Genomic DNA, 5,553 nt, shown 5'->3' with positions numbered 1-5,553 from the left:
TGATGGAGTGACCTGCTGAGGCAGAGCCCATCCTTGGATGTACCCCCTGTGATGCAGCACTGCTCGCTCCTGGTGCTCTGAGCACCGTTCCCGCTGCTTTTCCCTGCACAGATTTTTGGCCCCTGCCGTGTTTCTGTGCTCCCTGCCCCTGTGGGAGGCTGGTGGAGGGACCAACCCTGGGATATTATCTGTACCACGCAGGTGCTGAGCTGCCTGTGGGGTGGGGATGGGTCTGGATGGATCCCTCCCTCCCTGCAGATACCTCTCCTCTGCCTAAGGAGGGTTTTTGGAGCGGCTGCTGCCCGCCAGGCTGAGCCCCCTGTGTCCTCTTGGGGGGTTTGGTGTGGTCAGGGCATTTGCAGACTTGGTTTTGCAGAGGAAGGTCCATCAGGCACTGTGTGTTTGAGACCAAACCTTGTTTTTGCTCTGACCTCTGCTGAAGAGGGGAAGGGAGCCCCAAGAGTAGCTGCTCTCTATGGAATAGGGAACAACACTCGTATTAAACTGGTGGTTTTCTTAGTCTTTCTAGCAAACTCCTGTGTTGGAATATGATGGGATAGTCCATGAGCTTTATTTTCCTGGCAGCCTGGCCCACATGCCTTCCCCATGGCTCTGTTCTGAGTCCAACTGCTCCCAGATCAAGTGAGTTTTCCTAGCAGGTCCCACACGGGGCAGCCTTTCCAAACCCATCGCAGCAGACAAGGCTCCGGTGACAAGTACATGTTTTCATTTAAATTTCAGCACTTTACCAATGAGCAAAGCCCATGAATTTCCATATTCTGTAGCATCCAGGAGGATTTTTGAGGATACAGGGGGAGGAGCTCTCAGCTCCCTTCGGTTGTAATGCACTTACTGCTCCATTTAGTCAGGTCATTTTATAAGCCCAGTCTTCAATTTGACATAAATGATTTGCTTTCAGCAGATGGTGAGCTACTATTTTTGCCCTCATTTAAATAGGAAAGCTGTATGAGAGCAGGAGATGGGAGAGGGGCACGGGGCTGCCGACGTGCAGTAGATTACCAGGGCTGCTCTGGTGAGAATTAAATCCGGGCAGTTGTAATGTGCCATCTGTGTTGTGTTGGGTGGTTTATTTTTCCCCTGTTCAATGAGGCTCCTGGAGTCTCCTATTACCCTCCAGGTCAGGCTGAGTGGCAGCATCTCTTTTGTTCAGGACCCAAAGTACCAGCACAGGAAGATCGTGCACGTTAATTCTGACAGGGGTTATAAATGTCAGCGCTAATTATTCCTCTAATAAAATATATTAAATAAATTCCAAACGGTTCTAGTGCTTCAGAGTATTTTAAGGTTGTTTGAATTCCTTATTGAGGGGCTTATTTTATTGCATTTGAATTTCTTGTTTTATTTAAACTCCCCTAACAAACAGCTTTCTGCTGTGGTCGTAGAATCCCAGAACGGTTTGGATTGGAAAGGACCTTAAAGCCCATCTCATCCCACCCCCCTGCCGTGGGCAGGGACACCTTCCACTAGTCCAGGTTGCTCCAAGCCCCGTCCAGCCTGGCCTTGGAATGTTTTTTTAACTGTAGTAAAAATCCCGTGTAGGACACGTAACTCACACACGTGGGGTGAGTCCTGCCGGGGGCGGCTGCAGTTTCCTCCCCTCCCACCCTCAGGTTTGTCTCACGTGCACCAGGTCTTGACTAAACTGAATTTTCAGGCTGTGCTGTCTATTTTGAGCAATGTTCTGCGTAGTTCCTCTGGTGAGTTGTGTGCTTTTCACACACATTATGAAATGGGAAGGAACGCATTTTAAAAAAAAACCAAAACCCGCCACGCTGTTGCTGAAACTATTTGATTTTTGCCTATTTTTAGCAGAAATTTTTCTCTTATCATTGTCTCCAGCTCTTGCTTGGAGCAGCAGCGTTCTGAGAAGCCACACGTTTTTGGGTAGGAAGGTCAAGACAATTTGTCCCAGCACTGTGATCACCCTTATCTGGTGTTGGGCATCGCTGTGAGACAGTTTGGGTTTCCAAGAACTGAACCTTCCCCGTGGACAGTCCTTTTTCTTCTCTCTCTGAAAGACTAAACCACTGGGAATTAAGTAAGCTATGGCATGAGGCATAAATCATTTTTCCAGGCTTGGAAGCAGGGATAAATTAGATTTTCTATCACAGAATCACAGACTGGTTTGGGTTGGAAGGGACCTTAAAGACCCTCTCCTTCCACCAGGACACCTCCCACTATCCCAGGTTGCTCCAAGCCCTGTCCAACCTGCCCTTGGACACTTCCAGGGATCCAGGGGCAACCACAACTTCTCTGGGCAACCTGTACCAGGGCCTCCCCACCCTCACAGGTAACTATTTATTCCTAATTTCTAATTAACTTTGCCCTTCTTCAGGTATGGTCACTACACTTGTTTGTGTGCCTAAATAAGAGACACTGGAGGAGCTGACAGGTAGGAGAGGGTGACAGACAAGTATCTCAACATTCCTGTTTCTTTTGAGAGGAGATGTTTTGCTAAAGCCTCTTCCAGCATTCCCAGGAGGTCCAGATCCTCCTCTGGCAGGTGAAGGGGATGTGGTTGGTGGAAGGTCAACCTGTGGTTGCAAGTGTCCCCAGTGGGGCAAAGCCTTTTTGCTTCTCTGGGAGTATTTAACTCCCTTTTCTTCAGGTTGCTTCCTGTTGCCAAAGCCTTCTTGTCTGGAGGATGTTCTTAAACTTAAAAATGCTTAAATGTAAATACATATTTTCTGGTGAGGTTTTCACTCTGAAATCTCTCTCTGGGATGATATCTGAGTTTTGTTGTGGTTTCCTTATTTCTGTAGCGTCAAACACCTTCTCTACACCAGACTTGTGAAGAGCCTGCTTTTTACAGGCTGTCTGGCATCAAACCTTCAGCCTGTACCAAAGAAAACCCCCAAATGCAGTATTTACAAGTGTGGCAGCTCAGAGCAGGAGGTGAGCAGCATCACTTGAGTGCTCCTACAGGAGCAGAGCATCCTCCTCCAGCATCCAGGGAGCTCCCGAGGCACCTGCAGGCTCAGCAGAATTGCCTTGTGGGACAGTGAAGGAAGAAAAATTGAATTTAGATAGAAACCTGCTTGTGTTTTGGCTGTGGGTTGTGCTTTCTCCAAAGGACGGGTTGAGGAGCAGTGGAGTGGGAACTTTGCTCTTTGTGTCAGCTCTGCTGTGGGCTGGGATGGAAACAAAACAAGTGCAGCCAAGGTGCTTTTTGTCTTGGAAAATCACAGAATCACAGCCTGGTTTGGCTTGGAAGGCACCTTAAAGACCATCTCCTTTCCCCCCTTTGCCCTGGGCAGCCTCTCAGTTATGTTATTTGCTTACTGATCTCTTTGCTTTTGACGAGGAGCGTAGGGAAAAAACCATTTCTGAGCCTAAAACTCGCCGGGGAGGGATCCAGCCGTGAGCCTGGGTCGGAGCAGCTCGCTCAAGTCTTGCAGCAGGATGTTTGCTGCACCCAGTGAGTTATTGGTGCTGGCAGCTATGAAATGTTTATTGGGAAGGGCAGGGCTCCTACGTGCCCATCTCCGCATCCCCAGCCCTGCCGAGGGGATCTGGCTGAGCTGCAGCCTGGAATCCCAAGGGATGGAGGAAAGACAAAAGAGATGTTTAAGACAAGGAGATGTTTTTCTCATTGCCAGCGAGACCCACCTTCCTACATCCAGAAAGGTCCGGGACTGCGGCTTTGAAATGTAAACAAGTAAACAATCCCTGTTCCAGAATTTTAAGGAGAGAAACGTACATCCAGAGGAAATGTTCCTTTGTGGACCGTCCCTCTGGTTTCCTGTGGCTGATAAGAGCTGCTCCTCAGCTGTGCCCTCCCCACCATCCTCATCTCCAAAGCCCTGGTTCTGCCTTGTTCCTTTGTGGACCGTCCCTCTGGTTTCCTGTGGCTGATAAGAGCTGCTCCTCAGCTGTGCCCTCCCCACCGTCCTCATCTCCAAAGCCCTGGTTCTGCCTTTCGAGTCTGAGGAGCGACGCGCGCCCGGTCGTGTGTTTTGATAACGATTCCTACAAATGTGTTTATTCAAAACAAACACAGTGGGAAGCAACTACAAAGCAGGCTGCTCTGGCAGCTGGTGCCAGAGGGAGCTCGCTGTCGGCGTGTGATCCTGGTGGGACAGGCTTGCAGAGCATCCATCCCCATCCCTGTGTGCCAGGACACTGGGAGCTCTGCCCTGGGAGTTGACCGTGGCGAGTCTGTCTTGTGTCGTGGGCTTGGAGTGATGGGTTTTTGATAGTCCTTGCCCCTTCCACTGCCTTGTGGCATCTCCGGGAGTTTTTGGAGAGCTGTTGAGAGCAGGAATTGGCTGCATGGTGGCTGGAGGGACTTTGCAGAGTGTTGCTAACAGGGCCAGCAGCATTCCTGGCAGTGGATTGTGGGAGAAGTGAAGAGGTTTCATAGCATAGTAGAGTGTTCTGAGTTGGAAGGGACGCCCAAGGATCATCCAGTCCAACCCCTGGCCCTGCCCAGAACACCCCAACAATCCCACCCTGTCCCTCAGAGTGTTGTCCAAACCCTCCTGGAGCTCTGGCAGCCTTGGGGCTGTGCCCACTGCCCTGGGGAGCCTGGTCAGTGCCCAACCAGCCTCTGGGGGAAAAATCCTTTCCTGAGATCCCACCTGACCCTCCCCTGACACAGTTTCAAAGGATCCAGAGAGCCTGTTCTAAATCTGACACTTCTCCAATGGAAGCACAGACCCAGTGGGTTCCATCCCTGCTTTTCCAAAAGCCCTCCCTGAAAAGAAATAAAATCACCAAAACCTCAAACCAAACCTTGTAACCTCAGGAAATTTGCGTTGCTGGAGGAACAAACTCAGGGAAGGTCTCTGGTGCTGCCCTGGTTTAACCACAGCGTTAGGAATAAAATCAAGTGTTTGCATTAAATGCAAGGGAAGAGTCCTTTGGAGAGCTGGGGGGACTTTTCTTCTTCCAGCACTCTGGTTCTTTTGGCAATCAGCATGAGTCAAATTAGAACTGATGAATGCAATAATACGTAGGAGGGTGACATCTTGAAACGTTTCCTAATTTTGGGTCTGTATTTGGAGCAAATGTTTGTGTGCTGAGGCTCGGGCTGGGGATTGGGGCATATTGGATTATATGCTATTTGCTCAGTGTAAGCAGTGGCAATTTATTGCTGCAGATACATGTGATGCAACGCACAAAGATTAGTTCTATCCCCTCTAAAGCATGATTATTTTGGGTCCTCTTTATACCTTAAATAGATATTCTTCTCATGTGATTTCCATCTTTTTGTGTCAACAGCCCAGGCTAAAGTTGAAATAAACATTGCATCAGTTTAATAGCACAGGCTCTGAGGAAATCTGCTCTGCATTTTATGGATGTTGTTTGGAAACCTTTTCGTTCTATGTTTTTGCTGTGTGCAATCCAAAGATTCCATGAATCCCAAAGCCTGCTCTGCTCCACTGGACTGGTCTTGTGCAGATCAACATAGTTGATCAACACCAATGAGTCCTGTCCCCATCAGTGTGGTATGATGTGGTGTGTTTAGATCACAGAATCTCACACTGGTTTGGGTTGGAAGGGACCTTAAAGCCCATCTTCTTTCCCCCC

The 5,553-nt window shown here is 49.1% G+C and overlaps 1 protein-coding gene across 9 annotated transcripts in view; it reads left to right on the top strand.

Annotated features, from left to right (window-relative positions):
* Window positions 1-5,553, top strand: part of EPB41 (erythrocyte membrane protein band 4.1) — an 82,174-nt gene that overhangs the window by 28,524 nt on the left and 48,097 nt on the right. The gene's annotated exons all lie outside the window — the stretch shown is intronic.

Source organism: Manacus vitellinus, unplaced genomic scaffold, assembly GCF_001715985.3.
Source record: "Manacus vitellinus isolate BGI_N305 unplaced genomic scaffold, ASM171598v3 scaffold_52_pilon, whole genome shotgun sequence".
Taxonomy (NCBI): domain Eukaryota; kingdom Metazoa; phylum Chordata; class Aves; order Passeriformes; family Pipridae; genus Manacus; species Manacus vitellinus.
The sequence above is the reverse complement of the archived record's forward strand: the minus strand, read 5'-3'. Positions and strand labels throughout refer to the sequence as shown.